At 41.1% G+C, this 21,740-nt stretch overlaps 2 long non-coding RNA genes across 4 annotated transcripts in view; one reads left to right on the top strand and one right to left on the bottom strand.

Moving 5' to 3' along the window:
• LOC141945855 (uncharacterized) overlaps nucleotides 1-7,541 on the bottom strand; it is a 60,020-nt gene extending 52,479 nt beyond the window's left edge. Inside the window, exon 1 of the long non-coding RNA XR_012629646.1 lies at nucleotides 7,359-7,541. This is a non-coding gene — a long non-coding RNA (uncharacterized LOC141945855). The remainder of the gene's footprint in view (nucleotides 1-7,358) is intronic.
• Nucleotides 1-21,740, top strand: part of LOC141945854 (uncharacterized) — a 156,858-nt gene that overhangs the window by 68,741 nt on the left and 66,377 nt on the right. Inside the window, exon 5 of one of the 3 annotated variants that reach the window (XR_012629644.1) lies at nucleotides 17,683-17,805. The exons of the other annotated variants lie outside the window; for them this stretch is intronic. This is a non-coding gene — a long non-coding RNA (uncharacterized LOC141945854). Of the gene's footprint in view, nucleotides 1-17,682; nucleotides 17,806-21,740 lie in introns of those variants that run through there. 3 annotated transcript variants of the gene reach the window in all.

Raw genomic sequence — 21,740 nt, forward strand, 5'->3', positions numbered from 1 at the left:
ACTGCTTATCAAGGAGCAATAAATCTCAGTGTGTCTAGGCTGCTTGCAGTGCTTTGCAGTACTATGTCACCACACAGCTTTGCTGCTCAAGCTAACACCTGCTAAAAGCCACCCCCAGTCTGCAGTGCACAGGGATGGATGTAGATTTTGGTATAGTGCCTGCTCAAACAAGGAACTCCTGGAGAGTTGAACAGAGAAAAGCCCATTAGCCACTTTCAATGTTACTGCAGTCCCTGAAGTAAAACAGCAAAGTCCATAGAGGCCAATATGATAACCAGGAGGCCTTGAGAGATATGCTTAGGTCTTCAAGAAATCTTTCTAAAACCTGTCCTACAAAGAAACAGTTTTGCTTATACTGGAAATTCAGTGATTAATAAAAGAAGACTGTATGAACATCTTTGTTACTTACAAAATCACCTCTTCCCGACTGTCCCAGACAGAAGCTCTAAATGGCTGCAATACTGTAATAATCTTAGCCTGACACAGTGATATTATCAACAAGTGTAGGGACACAATATGGACAACTAAGGAGTAAGACCTGCTAGAGACATGTATCAGGCATACAGATATCACACACACCCCCCAAAAAAGAAAAAATTAGACTCAGAAAGATACAGGAAGCAGAATGTCCTTTACAGAAAATGTTTCCATTAACATACCTAGTTATTCTAGATGTTTATCCCTTTATTGTAGGAGTAATACAGATATCTGCACATAGAAAATAGAATAGAATAAAATCTAATGCATAATCAAATTCTCAGTGTCATTTAAGAGAACAAACTTGTTATTTAAATTTACCACTCCAAATTGTTTGGAAGAAGTTTGATCAATAGCCTGAAGAAGTTTTTTTTTCCCTGTAAGGGTTTCCTAGTGCTTAGTCTGTGGCTGTTAGCATTAGATTTCAAGACACACTGTACTAAACTGTATTAGGCATGTGAAAGGACTTTCATTCCTCATTAGCTGCGCATAAGAAAGGATTGTAACTTTTAAAAAGAACTAAGCAGCTTTGTAAAAAATTCAAACTTCCCTTTAACAAAAATCATACTTGTTAAAACTTTTTTTTTTATTCCCGGCTGAACTATGCTTCAACTCAAAGCAAATAAAGTCATCAGTTGACTCCATTCTATTAGAGGACAGCATTAAAAAAAAAAAAAGTCCAATGGGCCCTTGAACAGTGCTCCCTTGTCTGTCACATCAAGACATGGCTTATACTTCACACACTATTGACCATGAAAAGCAATCTTGCGACTTTTGAAGCCCTATCACAAAAAAAAAAAAAGGGCGAGAGAAAACTTTTCTTGAAATGTCGAGGATGGGGGGCTGACTGCTCTCATCTCCTATGATTAATGACTTGTGGCCTTATTGTGTAGAGGCTGCTAATTAGCTTCAGACTGATTAAGGCTGCAGAATACAAAATTCAGCTTGATAAACCTGGATGGCCCCCACTCCCCACCTCAAACAAGCCTGATGCAGAAACTCTGGCATCTAGTTTCTTGATAAAAGCAGTGAACACATTCTCACTGGAACTAATGTAATCCCAAGCAACTCTGGGCCTCACCTAGCTAGAAGCTTGAACTGCAGTATTTTCTGTATAATAATTATTTTTCAGTCCTATCCAAGTTCCCTGCTTTTTGTCTTGCACTTGCTTGGCACATTTAGTAAACAGACATCACATACTATTTCAATACTTATTCAAGACCCATTTAAAATTTAGTTAATTTAGTTAAAAAGCAAAAGAAAATACCAAGTGTTTTACTCTTTTGTTATCCACTTATTAACAAATGAGAGCTAGTTAATTATAATGCTTCTAATAGTTGCACACAGCCTTCTTGGATGCTCTTTACAGACGCATTAAAAAAGAGCAAAAAAGTGGCAACTTCTAAATTGTTATAGCCTTGCACTTTGACCACCTGCTTTACTGAAATAAATGCTGAACCTTTCATTTGGTAAAAATTGCTTGCCATAGCTACAGAGGTGGAAGTCTAGCACAGAGAGTTTCAATCCCTTCTGCCCTGACACCCTCCTCCTCTCCCCCCAGTGTCGGATTAAATCTGCTTGTTAAATTGATCTTCGCATGAAAAAGTATTACATTCCACTAACACAGGAAGGTTGCAAATACTTATACCAGATTTTTAACACTAACCTCATCAAACTGATGCACTACAACATAAGGCTGATTAGCTTAATAACCGATTACTCGTCCTCTGGGCACCAGCAACCAAAATTAAAAACTTTAGCAGCTCATATAACAAAGTGATATGAGCTTACTTTTTCAGAGACCTACAGTTCCAAGAGGTAAGACAAAATATTTTACATTTACAGAACAGCTCTGAAGAGGGAAAGTTTCTTGGGTTTGGTGGGATGTATTGAAATGCTGATAATTTCTGCTCTACTGAAATATAACTAGATAAAGAGACCATGCAAATGTTTGTGCACAAAGGACAAGTTAACCAGATTACCGTAGTGAAATTATTTTTAATTTCAAATATATACAAGTCTGAATGCCTTCAACACATCAGCTGTTTGAATTCAAGAGGCTTCCTTTTGTGTTATGTATTTCCAGAGCATCCTTCACTTGTGCCACCCCAACCAAGACTGGCACCAATTACTCACTTGTGTTGCTTTACACCCACAAGGCACCTGTTACACCAGGTACTGCACGTCGTGTAGTGAACAGACAGTCATGCTTCAAAGGAGTAAGTTCCAGTACTGCAAAAATTCTTCCACAGAAGTTACCACCACAAGTAACTGTAGCAAGCCTTGCCAATGGGAGAGTTTGTAGAGGCCATGCTAAATTTATGATGAAAGACAACAGATGGTCATTGGAAATAGTAACTGTCATGGTTTAACCCCAACTGACAACTAAGCACCACGCAGCTGCTCACTCACTCCTCCTCCCCCCCCTGCCCCCCCCAGTAGGATGGGGAGAAGAATTGGTAATGAAAAAAAAGTAAAACTTGGGGGGTTGAGATAAGAACAGTTTAATAATTGAAATAAAATAAAATAAAAATTATTACAATAATAATAACTGTAATGAAAAGGAAGATAACAACAAGAAAGTGAAATAAAACCCAAGAAAGACAAGTGATGCACAATGCAATTGCTCACCACCTGCTGACCAATGCTCACCCAGTCCCTGAGCAGTGATCTGCCCCTCCTGGCCAACTCCCCACAGTTCATATACTGGGCATGATGTCATATAGTATGGAATATTCATTTGGCCAGTTTGGGTCAGCTGTCCTGGCTGTGTCCCCTCCCAATTTCTTGTGCCCCTCCAGCCTTCTTGCTGGCAGGGCATGAGAAGCTGAAAAATCCTTGAGTGAGTATAAATACTACTTAGCAACAACAAAAAACATCTGTGTGTTACCAACATTATTCTCATACTAAATCCAGAACACAACACTATACCAGCTACTAGGAAGAAAATTAACTCTGTCCCAGCCAAAACCAGGACAGTAACTTAAGGTGACACAAGATGACTGCAATAGGTAATGCAAGTAGAATGGCATCATCCACAGCTTCTTTCAAGTCCCCAACAAGAAGCCCAAGTATATGCCTATCTTGATGCATGCAAGCAATCCCTTTGAAGTCAGTAGTAATCAGGCTTTTAAGTACTTGTGTGCCTACACATTTATTTTCACTGTAACTATACAGCATATATGCTGTGTGGTGTAAGCACTAAGAGACCAGCTTCAGCACTGCTGTAAGGTAGCCCAGTTCCTCTGACATCAATGGATCGGTGTCTCACTCAAGACCTGGGATTTAACTTAATGTTTATACGCGTTTTTCTACGCCTTACCCTGTTTCTTTTTTGCCTTGTTTTGCTTTCAGCAAGGCTCTTTGTAGTGTCATAACTCACAATCTTTCTAGTCAGACTTTGTTTATAAAACCTTTATTGTTCCAGAACAATGGAGCTGTGACCTGTTCAAAGGCAGGATTGCAATCAGGGCCTTCTCTGTACTTTCTCAGGGTACACTTTCTGATGGAGTGAATAGACCACGCAACCCTATTGATGTCAGCCAGGAGGGGAAAAATAGGGTCCCCTCGATAAATCTAAACATAAATCTTCTTGCCCTATCTCACCATCTGTACGAATTCACCTAAAGCACAAAATTAATAAGCAGACCAAGTATCCCCAAGCCTAAAAGGCTGAAATACTGCTTGCAGACCAAAATGGATGTGGTTTATACTTACAGTAGTTTTGGAGAATTCACAGGCATAGAAAGCAACAGGTGGAAACATAGCTTGGTCCAAGACAAAGTGAATGAGATTGACCCTAACGTCATGAATATGCTTCACCCTTTTGTGTCAGTTCCCTCCTATAAATTTCCTCAGGGAGAGATCTGTGGCTTCTGATGCTTTCTTAACTTTATTCCAGGACTCTTAGGGCAAGCATTTGAGTTAATTTTCATGGGGAAACGAGTGATTTTTGAAACCACAACTTTCTTCTGCACTCTGAGTAATGACTCATGCAATTTAACATATAATCAAAGCGCACATCAAACACATTGTCCTAATACCTGAGTAGCATGTGGGGCCTTAGCTGGTAGCAAGAAGGTCAGTTCCACTAAAGTCAATGAGCCATGCTGGCTCACACCAGCTGTCGAACTGACCCTTCTGCCTTAGTTTGGCCCTTTTGCATTACACAGCACTTTATAAAAGATATCACTGCTTTTTTCATGCAAGTGGAAATCACAGTTGTCACTTTTTTTTCCTCTAGTCCGTAGGCACCCTTAAGCCTCCTCTGCTTATTTTCAGTCCAGTATTTATCAAAGCTGCTCTCACAGACATATATATAATTAAGACAGAGAAGTAAATTGTCAAGTGACAACAGAAGCAGCATTACCTCCTTTTCCTTCCCTTACTGTCACCTTTGGCCATAACACACACATTTTGTAGTGCAAGATCCTCAGGTCCAAGCACATACTGTTTTGCCTCTCTGATTCCACCTGCAGATGTGATACTGACTGTATCAGACGTTCAACCAACTAGAATCAACTATACATACAAGTGTAATACATCCAATGCTACCAATATTAAATTTTCCCCATCCATGTTCCCTAATCCATTGGATGATTTCACTACCACTCCCCCTGAGCTGTCACCCTGATGCTTCATTTTCTCTGTTTTCTTTGCATGCTTAGGGCCACTATAGCTACTTACAAGTCACTAAACCCAAACCATTTTAATTACAAAAGACTGTGGGGCTACCAGAGGCCTTTATGACTATCTAGATGTACCTTGGTAGCTAACAGAGCTGACAAAAGATTTAATATATTGACAGAAAAACATCAAATAAATAAGTTAGTGCAAAAGACTTATTAGGGGATTGAAACATTATCTAACACTGGGTAATTTTCAGGTCATAAAGGAAATACAGCATTACCCAATGAAATGTATACCTTTTGCAAGTAGAGACCTATTCAGCGGAATTAAATTTCTGAATCCACTGAACCACAGCATAGAATAATTAGTACTGAGTATATACTTAAATAATTTACTCAGTTACCTTGTCAGTATTTAACACTATAACGAGATGAGAAAAGGCATACATCTAGCACCTTTGACCTTTGCTATTCATATTCTGAAAAAACAACTTTAGAATTCTTAAATTGTTTAGATTTCATATTTTCATTACATAAAATACATCTGCAAAGAGGTGTTTCTCTCATTATGCATCATAGAAAAATTATATGGAGTTATTTACATTAATACACTGATCAAATTAATATCAAAAGTACTCAAAGCTACAATTTAAGCTTCACTACTATATATATTACACACACACACACACACTACATACACGTGTGTAGACACATACCCATTTCCCCTTGTGAATCCCACAGGCCTCAGCTAATGCACTGTTGATAGGAAAACCAAATTAAACTGTTTTAAATTTATTATCTGGCTACATAGTTTAAATTTAATTCACACCAAATAATTATGCAAGTGAATGGAGGCCCCTTTCTGGGGAAAGGAAAGTCTTAGATCATTTAAGACCCAGTTCTGCCCCCAAAGCAAATAGGAAAACTTCTATCTGCTCCAGACCTTAAATGACCTTCAGATCTGGTTTACCAGATAGATGAATGCTGGGGATACAATATTTTTGTGAAGCTGAACAGTCCCAGCAGAGCAGGCTTAGCCCCTTCTGGACTACCACTGATGACTTTGATTTTCTGGTTTTGCCTCCAATGTCACAGAGCAATTATCCACACCAGGTAAGTCTTGGCAGTGAAACAGCCACAACTTTCTTGCCTTATTTGAAAATGCCACATTCTGTAGTTCTGGTGGTCAGGTAATGATTGCCTAGAACAGGTTGAGGATGGCTATGTCCCTTTTAAAATAGACTTCTTCTAGTCACTGGTCAGTGCCACTTGGCCTCATTCAGATTTACTATGGTTTTTGTACATAAGTTTAAGAACATGAAGGAAGATAGTCAAAGAACAGAGAACTTGCTGCAGAGCTGAGAAGGGAAGGGTTTTCCTTAACTTCAGTGCATGAAGCCTTCAGATAACAACACCTAGCTGTATTCTAGACAATTAAAACAACATGTGCATTCACTATAAATATTCATTATCATTCAGGAAAGAAGAAAACAAAAAAGCCAAGCAAGTACCAAAGCAAGCAAACAAACTGAACATCCAACTAAATTGCTTAAGTGTTTGTGGGAAAACTGAAAGCACTTCAGAGCAGTGGCTACCTTTTTGTCCAGTGTCAATACAGCTTCTAGCACAGCAGGATTCCAGTTTGTGACCAAGTCTTTCAAACACTACTGCATTGAGCAACACAGCACAAATCCAGCTTAAGTTATTTCTAAATTTGAATTATTACTTATGTTTTTTAGCATTCACTCAATTCTGACAGGAACAGAATTCTTCTATAATGTCTTCCATCTGAGCAGAGCATATCAAAGTGCTTTGCAACAAGAAATTACTGTTTAAAATGTGGGAAAAAATAAAAATAAATATTTAATTGTTACAATGGAAGGCAAAGGATCCCATCTCAGTCAAGCCCTGCTAGAAGGAAAACCTTACTGTAAATGCATCAGAACTAAAAGCACGACAATAACTGATTTCATAAAATAACAGTTCTGCTGAATCAATGCATATTTATCACACAACCTTATATAGCAAATTCCAGGCAATTTTTTTTTATATTCCTGCTTAGAAAATACTTCAATGTAAAATGACTGTTCAGGTAGCATTATAAAATTGAACGCTTATTGGTAATATAAGCTATTAACATCAGATCAGCATTCTTCAATCTCTGTCAGCTGACCTGGGCATACCTACTCAATAGCTAACCACTCCTAATGAGAGAAAAAGAGGAAAAAAAACCTCTATGAAGCAAACACTTACCTTGGACAGTCTCAACAAAAAAGAAGGGTAGCGATCAAACAGAGCTCCTTATGTGCAAGACACACACAAGGGACCAGCCTAGGAAGTGAAGCAAGGCAGGGAAATCTACTACTGTTCCTCCAGCACTTGTGAAGATAAACAGCTGTTGTCCATCTAGCAACTTTCATGAAGAATTCGTTCATTTCCTTGTGTTGAAAATACAAGAAAAAATTTGAGGAAGCTAAAAAGGGCTGTACTATAATACCCCTTCCCTCACCCCCCTCCAGATAGCCAAGGTTATTCACAACATCCACAATCTATCCATTTAGTAGCACTGAAGTTATTTAGCAACTCACAGAAGAATGTGTAAAAATTTAATTACATGTATTTTTAAATCCCACTTCTAGTAAAACTAAAATAATTATACTTTGCTCTAGCCTAAAGCACTTTACGAGGTACCATAAAGCAACCCTACCATGCACAGACAATACCTCTGCTCCTCAGTATTAAGCAAAATATTCTGTTAATCCACCTCACTGCTTTTATAGTCCAGTGATTGGTTCAAGAGCTGAATATCACCACCAAATCAATTCAGGTGTCCTCATTAGCGCCTTCATTCACTTTGGCTAGTGGTTGTAAGCTGATTGCCTGGGCACTGAAGGAATGGCAGCAACTCCTAGCTGCCATTGCTCCCATCAGCAGGGGGCCTGTGGGAGACTGTAAGGACAGCTGGAGTTCAGGTGATGCTGCAGTACCATAGGAGAGGGTGGGGTGGTCAAAGGTACAGTTGGCCAGGCTCTCCCATGTCTACCAAGATACTGGGTGCAACATTAATTGTGGTAATTGAGAAATTAAAATGCTCCTCTCTATATGAGAGTTTGTGTGTCCCAAGCACAGTACACATCAGTCAGGTAGCTAAGAAGTCAGAAGTAGATCAGGGGGTAGATGTGCTAGAGGAAGGCACTTGGGAAGAGAACCAGAGCACAGATATGTGGATGTGAAGACCTGTGGTGACAAGCCAAAAAACTACAATCAGGTTACATATCTGCTTGACAAATGAAGATACCTGAAAATAGATTTTCTGAATATTGTGTAGTAGGTCTAACTGCTGGAGATTTACTGTACACTGTAGTAGGGTCAACCAGGTTAGCATCAGGGATAATTATATGTCCAACAGTGAGACCATCTTAATCTACGGACACTTTTGAGGCAATATGTTTTGTTAGACCAATTTAATACAGTAGGTGTAAGGGCAGCAGGCTTTTGAACACACAAACTCTTGTCACATGGCAGAAAGAACATAAAAATCAGTAGCAGGGGGAAACCTGGCCTCTTGATGCAGAAAACTTTGGAGAAATACATTTCTTATTGCACAATATAAACCAGCTCTCCCAAGCTAGGCCATACCTGATTAAGGGACACCCAGAACTTCTATTTCCACTTCGCAACTAGGAAATTAACTTTATTTTCAACTATTTATTGTGTACGACAAAGCTACCCAAAACAAAACCACTAAGTGTATTTTAGATGCTGTATAAAAATTAATGCCCTGGGATGTGTGGGGGAAATCACCACTATTTAAAGATGGTAATTGGAATTATTAATAATAGTGAAAAATAATATATCCATTCTCCAAGCAAGCCATCATAATGCTTAATAATTGATTGTAATTTCCTGTAATAAATACTAATTAATTCATTTACAAAGTAATGTAGCTTTATGTATTTATTCACTTTCCTAAGAAATATTTGTTTCTGTTATGTCAACATTTTAATACACTGAAGTAATTTATAAATATTTATTATTAGTTTCAACACTTCTTAATAAAAAGCAGTCGTTTCACATAAATACCAAAGCAATCTTCAGAGCACGTCTGTGTCCCCAGCAACCACTCAGGCTGGCTTGTAAGTCCTTTTACCATCTGTGAGTGTGCATGTTGACAGTGCACCAGCCAGCTGAATGTCCCAAAGAGCAGCCTGAGCAGACCTGCAGGGACCTCACCCTAACCTGGGATTTACCAGCATCCGATCTGTCTATCTCCAGAGCCCAACAGTTCCTCTGGGAAGAGTTTCAGTCACTCCCCAGAGAGAAAAGCATCCCTCCAGCCCAAGGACACTGAGTTAAGCAGCTCTGAATAATCTCTCCCACCTCTATACAGTTTCCTACCTTTCTGGAAGTCTGTCCATATACTGCTTCTACTGCATCATCTTCTAAGACAGCGTTCTGCTTCCTCCATTAACTCTGCTAGGACTGCAAATATTTATGACAGCTTTTTCTACTCAGCTGTTTGATTCATCCGTGAAGGTTTTTGGGCCCTACATTGACCTCTTTTGTGTCACGTGGGATATGTATCTCCTGCTGCACTTCCATTCCTGATGTGGAGTGTCTCTCAGCAAGAGTGGCAGCGGTAACCAGGGCAGTGCCCTCTGTGGAGCTCCAGCAATGTGATTGCAGGCGGTTCCTGCAGAGTGAGGGGACACAAATCTCCTGCCTGCTGGGGCTCAGAGCTAATGATGAGACCAGCTGTTAACTGTTTCACTGTGCATGATGTGAGGAAGACATTACCCCATATAAGAAACGTGAACCTGCAATCCCTGACTGTCAGATCAGTGTGTTAATGTGATCAGCACCATCCTGCCTAGTGCCTGGAATTAAATCAGGACTGAACCAGGTGTTGTCCCTGTAGGCATAAAAGATCACATCTTCTACAGCACTAGTAGGGGTGGTGGTGAGGCATGTGGTAAATAGGCCACATTAAAACTCTCTCCTTATAAACCTGTCACACCTGGGTCCCCACTGCTGTCTCCTAGGGTCCCCTCACTGCACCTGTGCTGCACAGTGCTCTGCATGCCCTTGAGTACGCCACAGTTACAACCAGCTGACAATGCCTTTCCAGTACTGTTTTGTCTGATTCATCTCCCAGCTGTTCATCCTCCTGATCCATGCCATCAGCACCAAAGCCTCATAGCAAACAGAACAGAAGTAGGGATTCACACCGTCCTTCTAAGGTTTATGAGTGCTGGCATGCCTTTTTATTTCTCTGAACTTGAAATGCTGGGCAAATCCAGTGCCTCCCTGCTTTCTCTGGCACCTCCATGGTGTTTGACTGTAGCTAGTTGTCCCTTCACTTAAAGGGAATTATGGATCTGATCAGAAGACCCAGCAGACACACTATAGGTTGTTGTGAGTCAAGGAGTAGACCTTACTTCAGCCCAAAGTACAAAAGTGAAATGAGAACTTACATGGGCACTGTTAACTGACCTGTTCTTGATGCTTAGCAAAAGACAAAAAAGTCCCAAGACAGCAGAAGCTAGACCTCTTCATCTCAAAAGCAGTGTAACAAGACCTGGATATTATCCTAGTGCTTCCTCTGCTGTTTTAAAAGGCAGGTCTTGATACACCCACCAAGACAGCATGAAGAGTTGCAAAATTTGCCCCTCTAAGGTGCCGGTAGGGGTACTGCAGTGCAGCTGTTACTAAAGGGAGGCACCTGACTGCAAGGAGCTCAGACCTGAGGCAAGTTTTTATAAATGTAAGGCTGCCCATTCTCCTTGCACCTTTGCTGTAAATGTGAATCTCTACAGTACGAGGTTAAGAGCTGGACTCTGCAGCTGACTCATCTAGCAGACACAGAGCTCCTGTGGGCTGTGCTGAGAGAAACACAAGGAGTAAAGGGAATGTATTGTCAGTTGAGAGCCAGTTTTGGTGGAGTGTTAATCTCCAAGAGTATCATCACCAAAGTCACTTCTTAATGTAGCAGTTCAAGAGACAGCCTCTGTTTTAGGACCCGAGGCTAACCTATTTGATGTCACACTACAAGTAGAGCAGGTGCTGGGTTTGCAATGTATATTTGATGTCTAGTGTTGAAAAGTGAATTGACTGAAATGCTGTCAGGCTGCATTTTGAATGATTGCACTACTAATGTCACCTACAGACATCTTGATGGACATTCTGCCATACACAGAATACAGTAGGCTGGAAATCATCATTTGCAAATCATCACCTTTGAAAGTACAACTACCAATTCAGCTAAAAAAAAAAAAAAAAAAAAAAATTGGAAACATGTTGAAGAAACATTAACCTGAGGAAGTGAGCAAATCAGAAACACCAAATATTTAGGCTCATGGATTTCTCATTATGGGAATTTTCAGCCTACTGTATTTCTTTTGGGGTGTTGCATTTCAAAACCTGTATTTTGTTTGATAATATACTTCTACCACAGGAAATCTAATCAGGTTGTCTTCTAAGTTTTTACTGGTATTCATCAGTATGGCACTTTGGGGTTTTGTTCATTTATGAAAGTAGTTTTACAAAATATGTCACTATGTATGAATGTGACAAAATTAGTAGTAGAACATGGCATATTTTTGAAAGGATATGGGGATTTAGCTAAATAATTGTAATTGAGATTAACAAGAACTTAGTGTTTAAATTCTATAGTTGATCATATACATCACAGTTCTGACCTATATTTCCGTGCCCCTGACACCAACCTGGGTTAGAGTTTATTAACATTCATGTCATAGGATAGAGGTAAGCAAGATTTCCTTATTTCCAGTGGCTACTATTCTCCATAAAAGTAGAATTCTGCAATTAAATTTACATCAATCTGGAGATTAATTTTAGCAATGTGGTAAAACGATTGGCTAGTAAGGGCTCTCAGAACCAACACCCCAGAAAGAGGAAGAGGCAGGACTAAGGAAATGTCAGTATTTCACCACAGTCATTTGCTATTGTCAACTCATGTTAGCTAGTCACCAATAATGCTGAAGCCTTTTTTCAAGTACTCTTCTGTCAAATTTTCTGAGAAATTTGGTATGAATTTACTGTGAGTATATGCTTCTAAAAAACAATAACAACAACAGAAACTGGAATACAGGCTAGATGTTCAACTGTTTCATTTAGAAATACTGATTTTTTTTTCCAAGTACCAGTGTATTTATATATATCCCCAAAGAAATTATGTTCTCCTTGAGGATTACAGAACACAGCATCTCATCTAGAAGAATATTTCAAATTCTAGATAAATTTGGCACTACATCACGGAAAGTCTATCCCTTCCACTAACAAATGGGGACAGGGAGGCTGTTTTGAATCTGCACAAAGTCACACAGCAGATTAAAGAGTTCTGCACCTAAGTAAAACAAAAAGTTAACGTGTTGAAGCAGGAACTGCTTATACAGGTGCAAAACCAGGTAGAATCAGTAATGGACTTGTCCCCAGCCCCTTGAAAGCCTATGTTCATGGGCCTGAGAAGGTCTTCAACTTTGGTTCAAGACCCCTGAACAGAGTTGTACCATGTGTAGCAGTGAGATGTGAGAGTAGACCCTGTTTTTCTTGAGCAGGGAACATGGGACAAGGCCACAGAGGGGCCAGACCTCATCTAAAGGAAGGCTAGCTGGGAGCTCTCCTGCTGCATTGCATACTTACTGATCTTGAATCATAAAGAAGGCCACTCATCAGGGAGCAGCAAGAGCAGCGCATCTCCAAGCTGGGAAATGAGAGTAACATGAGTGCAGCCCCACACTGTCTGAATGGGTCTAGTCTAGTGGTTGTGATGGGGCCCATCGATAGTCCCAAAAACCGTGAAATAAAGAGTCAAGTGCAGGATCCTCCCAGGGAGCCTGGACAGGAAAGGAAGCTGGAAATGTGTCTGTGACACAAATCTAAGGTCTGCTCAGGACACAGGGTATGAGACAAAGCTACCTTGCAGGGCAGGTCTGGAGTCCACCCCAGAAAACCAGCCAGCAACCCAGAGCAGGAGATGGATGGCACAGAGAGACCTATAACTTGGCTTAGGGGACAGCTGGGTGCCTAGGCTGAGCTGAAATGGGGCTTCTGGACAGGCAAGGTTGTGGATGGGGATCCCAGGTGAGCTTCAGAGTTGTTAGGGCCAATCAGGACCCAACCTATACTTTGGAAGGAGATGGGAGTCTAAAGCCCTGTTTAAGCAAGAAATGGTGCTGCTTACCAAAGAGCTAGGTTTTACCTTTCAATAAAAATATACACTTGCTCTTATGCTGAAAGGCTGTCTTCTGGCCAACAAAAGATCAGGTGTTTCTTCAGCACCTGATATCACCTCCCACATAGGCATGTGTTGGGGCAAAAAATGTTCTGCCCAAAGGGTTATGGGTAGTCTTTCCTCTTGTCTCCTGGGTAAACTGCAAAAAGCAGTTTAATGAAGAAAAATTTAAATATATAAATGCTTCTATAAGAAATAGACCAAAAAAAGCACCCAGGTTTACATTTTTTTGTTCCTCTCCCTAAATTAAGCCTTAGCTCTTATTAAAAATTGGGTAAAAGTCTTTCATGAGTAAATGGTATGCTCATTAGCTTGTGTGTCAGTTTAAACATAAACAAAATTAATGGCTTCTAAAGGAATCTTTCAATATTTAGAAATTAGCTGGCTGCCTGATTACCAAGAATTTGTATGCACATTCTTTTCTTTCACTGATCTGCTCTTTCAGCATCAGGAATGGTAACACTCTGGGAACTGTTTATCTAAGATCAGCGTGGTTCAAGTGTTACTTAGTATCTCAGTTAGGATTTCTCGGGTTTTAAATGTTTAGTCCTTGGAGGGAAGTGAAAATGACAGCAGGAAGAACCTGGAGGTACTAAACACTGCTGAAGCTGGCACTTGATGACAGGAGGGGAATGAACACACCAGGCACTACATTTTATGATACAGCAAACAGAGAAGTTTGTATTAGACTATATCAACTTCTGCTGTGCCTTGAGCACATCTGAAAGGAAAGAAACAAACTGATGAAAGTTACAGGGTACAAAGGCAAGAAGAGTGCATGGAGGACAGGAAGTTGGGAATATGTGTAAAATGAAAATTGTTTAGAAAAAAACAAAGAGAGAGACTTGTCACCCCTCTCATGAGAACTATTGTAAGCAATGGTTTTGCAGTTCAGATGAGAGAGCATGTTCCTTCCTCACTCGTTCCCAGTCCCACCAGAGGGAGCCACTTTGCCCAGGGGGGAATGGCTCTGGCACCTGATGATCTGAGCCTCCGGTCAGAAGGATGAATAGAGTCATTTTCTCAGAAGGCAGGCAAGGCAACCAAGAAGGGTAGGGTGTGTGAAGGTATTGTGCAAAAGCCATCTTTGGATGGCCTAGAATTTTAGAAGGGCATCCACCACGTAAGTGATCCTCTCATAAGAAATGTTAGGAGCCACGGATTCTTGTTTTCAGAAAGTTAATGTCAGATTGATTCAGAGCTGCGAGGACGATGTGCGCATACTAATCTGAAACATGAATATGAGCACCCCAGCTCTGAGCATGCATGCAGAGTTTGGACATGTGGAAACTGGCAAACATCTTGCTGACCCTGCTGTAGGTAACCTACTTCCAAACTTATATAGATGTTCCATGCGGTCAAGGTCCTGCCCTTCTGGGCACTGTTATTGAGCTCAAACAGTGGACCTTTATTTCCTGCTCCCATCACTTGCCATTGGTCAAAGTTACAGCAGGGTGGTAACCCACTGCAGAACAGAAAGGCTGTAATACACTCCTCCATGAAGACAAACGCTTTCTGAGGCTTATATATAACTATAGCATAGCCACCCATCAATTCATCCACCCATCCCTGAGTTTGGAAACAAGTTGGCTTAGTAAGAATTCAACAATAAAAGACGATTTGCTCTCTCTTTCAGATGTGCTGCTCTCTTCCTCAGTAGGTCAAAGTCCTCTCCCCAAGCTGCAGTCATTCTCAGGAAATGCTACTGGGGAAGAGCAATGCCTGCCTTTCCTGTGTTACTTTCACGATAAAATTGTAAAGCTGCAACACTCTGAGCAGGCCACAAATTCCACAGGCCAAACTGTAAACACTGCAGGAATTCAAAGTCCTTGACATTTCACCGAAAGCAAAACTGTGAGACTGAGGAAAACAAGCTAGCGGCTAAGTTAAGATATGTCTACCAGCTCCTAAGAAGGATCAGTTCAAATAAGGAACTGCAGTCGCAATTTCCTGCTTGATTGTCACTTTCTTCCAGTGAAGAAATAGTCTGCTACTGGCCCTTGTCAGGAACAAATTACTTTCCCTTCACTGCCAACTCAGCTCCCCATGCCCTGCGCAGAAGCGAAGCAACACTGCAAAAAGCCAGTTTTCCCCAGAGGTTATGAACTACAGAGGCTGGTAATCTGCACAGATCATTTTAAAGGGGGTAACTTAGTCCTCTATACTGCTCTCAGTAAACGCAGGGTAAGTGGTAATTTTGTCCTAAATGAATTGAAAAAAACCTGCCATGCAACATTTTGCATAGGAATTCTCATTAATGAAAATTTTTAACCCCACGAGAGCAAGCTTTAAGGAGGGCTAAGACAGAATCTAAATCCAACCATAACAGAAATGTGGTGAAAGCGTCTTGGTGTTTTAGCTTGTATTCTTGGACAGATCCAATCAGTACAAATACAAAAAATATTTTTTTGTAATTAAAATTAAATTACAAAGAAAAACATTTTGAGTCATACTAATTTGAGCCTTCTGGTTTGTTTGCTTTTAGTGTGGGCAAGATATAATGAGCAAAACACAGGCATTCTGCTCAGCACTTCCTCACCTTATCCTTTCAAAAAATGTTATGTGTGTGAGAAAAAGGGAAATTTGTCAACAAAGAGGGCCCAAAGTGCAGGGCACTCACACTGGAAGGCCATTCAGAGTTTATTCTATGGCACAATCCAAGAGTCCTTATTCAGCAGTTAACATCAATGGTAGTTTTGCTGAGGAAGGCATGCCCTTCGGAGTTTGAGATTCTAACCTTAAGAAACAGTTTTAAAAAACTGAGAACAAAATCACTAAAGCAATGATGTAAGCTTTAAATTAATTCCATTACCAAAAAGATTTTCCTCTTCAAATGTAAATTTCCTAGTTACTTGATTAGGAGGTGTGCTTTGGTGCCTTGCTTTTCTTTACCAGGATTTGTTCAGCCTAAATGACATTTATAACTTTACTGTATCTATCACACTTTAGTAAGTCCAGATTTGGACACCTCTTGCCTGCTCACTCAAGTTTCTGGACTTGTTCTCTCCTAGGCAGAGAGTAACTCAATCCATGCATCCTGTCGATTCTTTCAATGTCTAAAATTAGCACTGTGCACACACACTTCCTCTACCTGGTGGCATGCTCCCTGACAGAAACGGGGGCAGGCACTCACACATATGCTGGGTGCAACAAAGGCCCAACTGTTACTTTTTTGACATGAGAAACCAGATATTTTTACTTTTTACTGTACAAGGAAGAGATCCCACCCCTCTCTCACATTTAGCGCATGACAAGTATTATTTTGTTCAGCTAAATGCTGAAAATGATAACATGACTTCTGAGCACAAGTGGTAGCATCCATCCTAACATATGATTACCAGTACCCATGGCTCTGACAAGTCCAAGCATGGTAAAAATTACGTGGCGGTCACAGGACTGTAGAGTTGGAAAGGTTAAGGAGAATCCCCCAGCCTCTCATTCCTCTGCTCCTCCGCTCTTCTGTTCTCTTGAAGATCTCTTGGGACACCCCTGCTAGAAAAACATTTGTCAGAAAGCGGAAGGCAACCCAATGGGAAACATCAGTGAACCCGTGTTTACTTTATTTAGAAATGACACCCCATCCTTGTCCCCTGGGGCAAAACTTCTTTTCTAGACATGACCTCAGAGATGTGCTACACGCACCCTGCACAATTTATCACCATGCTGCCTATAATTAGGTTTGTTAACATACAGCCTAGTGCAGTCTTGTTGACTGGGAACTTAATCAAGTTACTATTGAGTTCTTGTATGCATTGCTTCGGGTGACTGTTTTACTTGTAGAATTATAGCTGCGACCAACGTGAGGAAATTAGCTCTGGACACAAGTTTTTTACTTTTTTCCCCCTACATGTGAAAATATTTAGCAAACAGTGACAATGATGGAAAACAGTAGGAAACAAAATGTTCTACATTAGTATAAAACATGAGAAATGCAGCAAGGACCCTCAGTGGTACAACATGTGTTATGCTGGCTGGCAGTCCATTAGGCTTGATAGACATTTCACTTACCTAAGTCAAATATAACAGTCTAGTATTCATTAATATAAGAAGGGGGTTGTGGAATCAAGCCTACCATCTGGTTAGAACGACAGAATAATCTACAACTCATGATTAGGTCTAAGGAGTGGAATTTCACTTTAATCTTTTTCATTGCTCGAAATTTCCATCTGCGCAGTACGGCACATCATTTTTCTTCAAGACAAATGTGCTGTTTTTCATGTTCCAAAATTAGATCAGAAGAAAACGATTAATCATGTCATGGCCTGGGAAAGGAAACAAAGCCCTGATATTTCTCTCTCTCTCTCTCCCGCTCTCTCTCACTAGCTCTGGCTGTTTGCAAGGTCCTTTCTTTCCCTGCCTCGGTTTTCATCACAACTTTCAGAGATTCACATTGTGGTGGGCTAGAAACCTTGAGGAAATGGGAATCTGAAATAAAGACACGGCTTTGATTTACATAGCTGTTTTAATTTTCCCCTCGCGTCTCCCCCACCCCCAGTTTGCCACTTCATCTTTTCCTCCTCTCTCTCCCTCCCTCCCTCCCCACCCCCTACCATGTGCCCCCTGGCACAGGACGACAGATGGTGACCTGTTTGCATGTGACACCGTAACTGAATCTAAACGCAAGGAAACAAGTCACCGGGCTGCAAATTAGTGAGACCACACAACTGTCAGGTGGCAGTCCCCTTTGACAGTTGTAGGCCATTATAGGAACATTGATGTTTTCGCAGTGTGACAAAAAGGAATCCTTTTTGCAGCAGACCTGTCTGTCAGCTGGCTCTCAAGTCATAACAAATCCCTGGCACTCAGCTGAGGCTGAACATTCGCAGCGTCAGGAGGATGATAAATGACCTGCAGGGCTTTGAAGTGCCTTGGCAGTTCAGATGGGTCCGCAGTGCTGACAGAGAAATATACACAACAGCGTAACCAATAATGAGAACATTAAACATTCCTGCTTTGTGACAGGCTGACAGAAAAACCCAGCCTCACATCAATCATCTTTGGAGATATAACCTTGACAATTAGCCCCCTCTCTGATACTCAGAGTAACCTTTTTTTTCCCCCCTTCCCTCCCCTCTATTTTTTTTTTCTTTTGCCTGGCTTATCTTCCATGATCTTTTTTTTCTGGTATAGCAGAAAGGGAAAAAACAGCAGAAGGGGGGAAAAAAAAAAGCAAGCCTACATCAAAAAAGATCTTTTCCTTTTCCTCCATGCAAAAATAAAATATGCCAGGACAAAGTTTACTTGATGGACTTCCACCTATTTCCCTTTAGGAGAAAGGAATATATTTTTTTTCCTATCTACCAAAGCATCTGTCACTACAAATACTCCTAGCTGAATTTTGTTTACATTTTATGCTTATTTTGTTCCTTAGGTTTTTTTTTTCCTTTCTCCAACTCTTACATTCGTATCAGTGCACTCTGTTGTCAAGCATCATTTCCACTTGTAAGAGTGAGATGATTAAGCATGCAACTGTCCCCTTGCTTCTGTATTCCAGGATCATTCAATAAAACAGATAGAATCTCAGCTTCTTCCCATAACCTTGTGTTTTCTTTTTTTGTATGTGCCTGTGCACTGGTTTGCCATTTTTTAAATCCTTTTACAGAGCAAAAATAATCTTCAAAGGACAAATGAAAGGTGCAGCTAATCTTCCTGAAAACTAAACACTTAAACGCCCCTCTGGAATCATTCTAACCAAAGAGCTGGGATGCATCCTGATCTCGAGCACACTCCCTCTGCTCACACTGAATTCCTCTTGCGTTACCCAGCATGGAATCGGCAGAAATTCCTCCTGATACACATGACTGACTTCTTGCCATGGCTCTCCTGACAGCTGAGGGGTTCAGGCAGTGGGGTCAACGGGAGTGGTCTGTGCTCTGTGAGAGGCAAATTAGGCTTCTGGGCACTTTATACACTCCTTCCTGGTGGCCTCTAGTCTCCCAAGCCACTAGTTCAACCCCACATAGAGGTTTCGAAGAAGCCTAAGCACCCTTGTGAAATAGTCTCAATCATAAACGAGGTTCAAAATGGCATTTGTTGCAGAGGTTTTAATCTGGATGAATACTTGTAATGTAAAAAAACCCCTTCTGTCACTGAAATTAGCAGTAAATCCTCTAAGGTGTGCTGTGCTTAGGTCTCTGTTTCCCTGTTCCCCAAGGTATTTCTGTTTTGCTTATGTAATGACAAACTCCCGCTCTCATCGAGTACAGCACAGCTCAAATACTTTGATGTGAAGTTAGGGTGGTGAAACAGATTTACACAGAACCAAGCACTTGTAAATTAAAAAAAGCTGGGTTTCTAACCCTGAAGTAAAGCCTGTCCCCAAGGCCTGTTCTCCTACGCATACTTTAAGGTCCCTCTGCAATGCTCGTGTAGTGGAAAGAAGATGAAAAGGAGAAAAAACCTTCAATACAGTTACAGAAGAGCCAGCTACAGACCCAGATGACACCGCTGAAATAATATATTCCAGAGTCTGTCAGCTGAGTCCTGCTGCTGTCAAAGTATGTCCCATGCACGTGGCCACAGCTGTTGACTTCACTATTAGAAGAGGTCAGCATGAAGGAGAAAAGAAAGGTATTAGAAAGATGATCAACAGTAAGTGACAAAAATTGTTCAGCAATTGCATGGCCTCATTTGTACTCTGATTATATTATTCTGATAAAAAGACAAACCATGCAGTGCCCGTTTCATAAAACAGCAACGAAAAATTGGCCTCTGCAGGACTGTGAGGAGCCATTTCACTCTCAGGCAAGTACTTTTAAGAGACCAGGCTGACAACACTGGAAATAGAAAACTTCTGTTTGCCTCTGTTATACCTGCCTAGTGGCTACTGACTGACTGCCTTACAGCACACTGAAAACATACTGTGTACCACATTGCATATGCTCCATGGAGGGACTGGAGTCAGATATCATGATTGCTAAATCCTGGTCAGGCTTTGGAAAGCCCAGATGCGGTAGTGCTTGCCCAGTGCGGGCTGAGGCTCCAGCAGAGCCAGGCAGAGAATGACTGTGCATTCAACATGAAGAGTGTCCTCTCTCTTTCCTCTAGTTCTGAGACTGGTTTCTCGTGACAGAGGCACATCATTCAATCTTTGGCTTCTCTGATGAGAGAATGAAAAGTTAATTCATACCACAGATTTCCCAAAGACAGATTCCTTAACTCATTAAAACTGCTGCTCTGCTTATTACAAGTCTGTCTCACAGCCAGAAGACCTTTTCTCACCAAGATGGCTGGGACAAAGGGAAGGGCACTCTCATCCTGCACACTGTATCTGTGTGATCTCTCATGTGCTTGATTTCAGTCTTGTTTCACATACCTTCAAAGAAATGGCCATACCTCACTTCTTAAATTCTAGTGTACATCAGTTCCAGGTCCGCCAGACAGGCTAGATAATACCATCCTCTCTGCAGACAGGAGCACAGAGTGGGGAGCCAGGTGTGCATGAGACATAGAGCTCCATTCCCCTCACAGTCAGGCTCTGATCAAAGCAGGTATGATTTTCAACCCATGATCACTGAGGGCTCAGAAAGTATATCTTCCCACTTCCCTAATCCACTCCCATATGATGCTTTATGGCCTATCCTACAGCATCATCAGTAACTGTGTTTGGGTACTAACTCCTGATGATTGAATCTATAGAGGATTTTTGTAAGATAAATGTGCAGAGTAAATGAACACTTTCTTCCCATCAGCTTTCTTCCCTTCCACCTGCCTACCTGCAGAAGAAGACAGGCTGCTTTCAATACTTTTCAGTGAAGAGAGGGATGAAAAACTCCCCCTTCACCACTGGCAAGGAGCCCCATGTCTTTCACAACTAATGTTAGAGAATTTGTCTTGTAGAAGGCCATGGCTTTAGGAGTTGATGGATGCATTCAGATCCCACCCTAACAGGACTGTCAGTGGAAAGGGATGAAAGGCCTGAACCATATGCTGAGAAGACGACCGAGGTACAATGTAACCATCCACTCATTTTCTTCTGATCCTGCTGGAGGGCTGAGCAAACATCTGGCATACCCAAAGATTTGAGAGGCCCCAAAAGTGGACTGAGGCATAAACCACTAGTCATCACAAAGGCTAAGGAAAGGAAGAGTCTGGAGAAGCTATTTGGCTCCTCTGCCAGATCAGACGGCCATCATTTGTGTTGTCTGCTTGATGAAATTTTTAAGAACCAAATCGTGCTGGAATTATATGATACTAATCAAATCTCCTGGGCCATAATTCTCACTTTGACATTTTATTTGGTGCACAGCCTTGAGTTAATCACCACTCCCTGCCTCAGTTTCCTCACAAACAGGAATGGATGCATTCAAATTACACTCACCTGAAAGGCATGCTGTAAAATTTAATTAAGCCCTGAAAAGCACTCTGCAATTGAGAGATGA

The sequence above is a fragment of the Strix uralensis genome, chromosome 7 (genome assembly GCF_047716275.1).
Source record: "Strix uralensis isolate ZFMK-TIS-50842 chromosome 7, bStrUra1, whole genome shotgun sequence".
Classification (NCBI taxonomy): Eukaryota; Metazoa; Chordata; class Aves; order Strigiformes; family Strigidae; genus Strix; species Strix uralensis.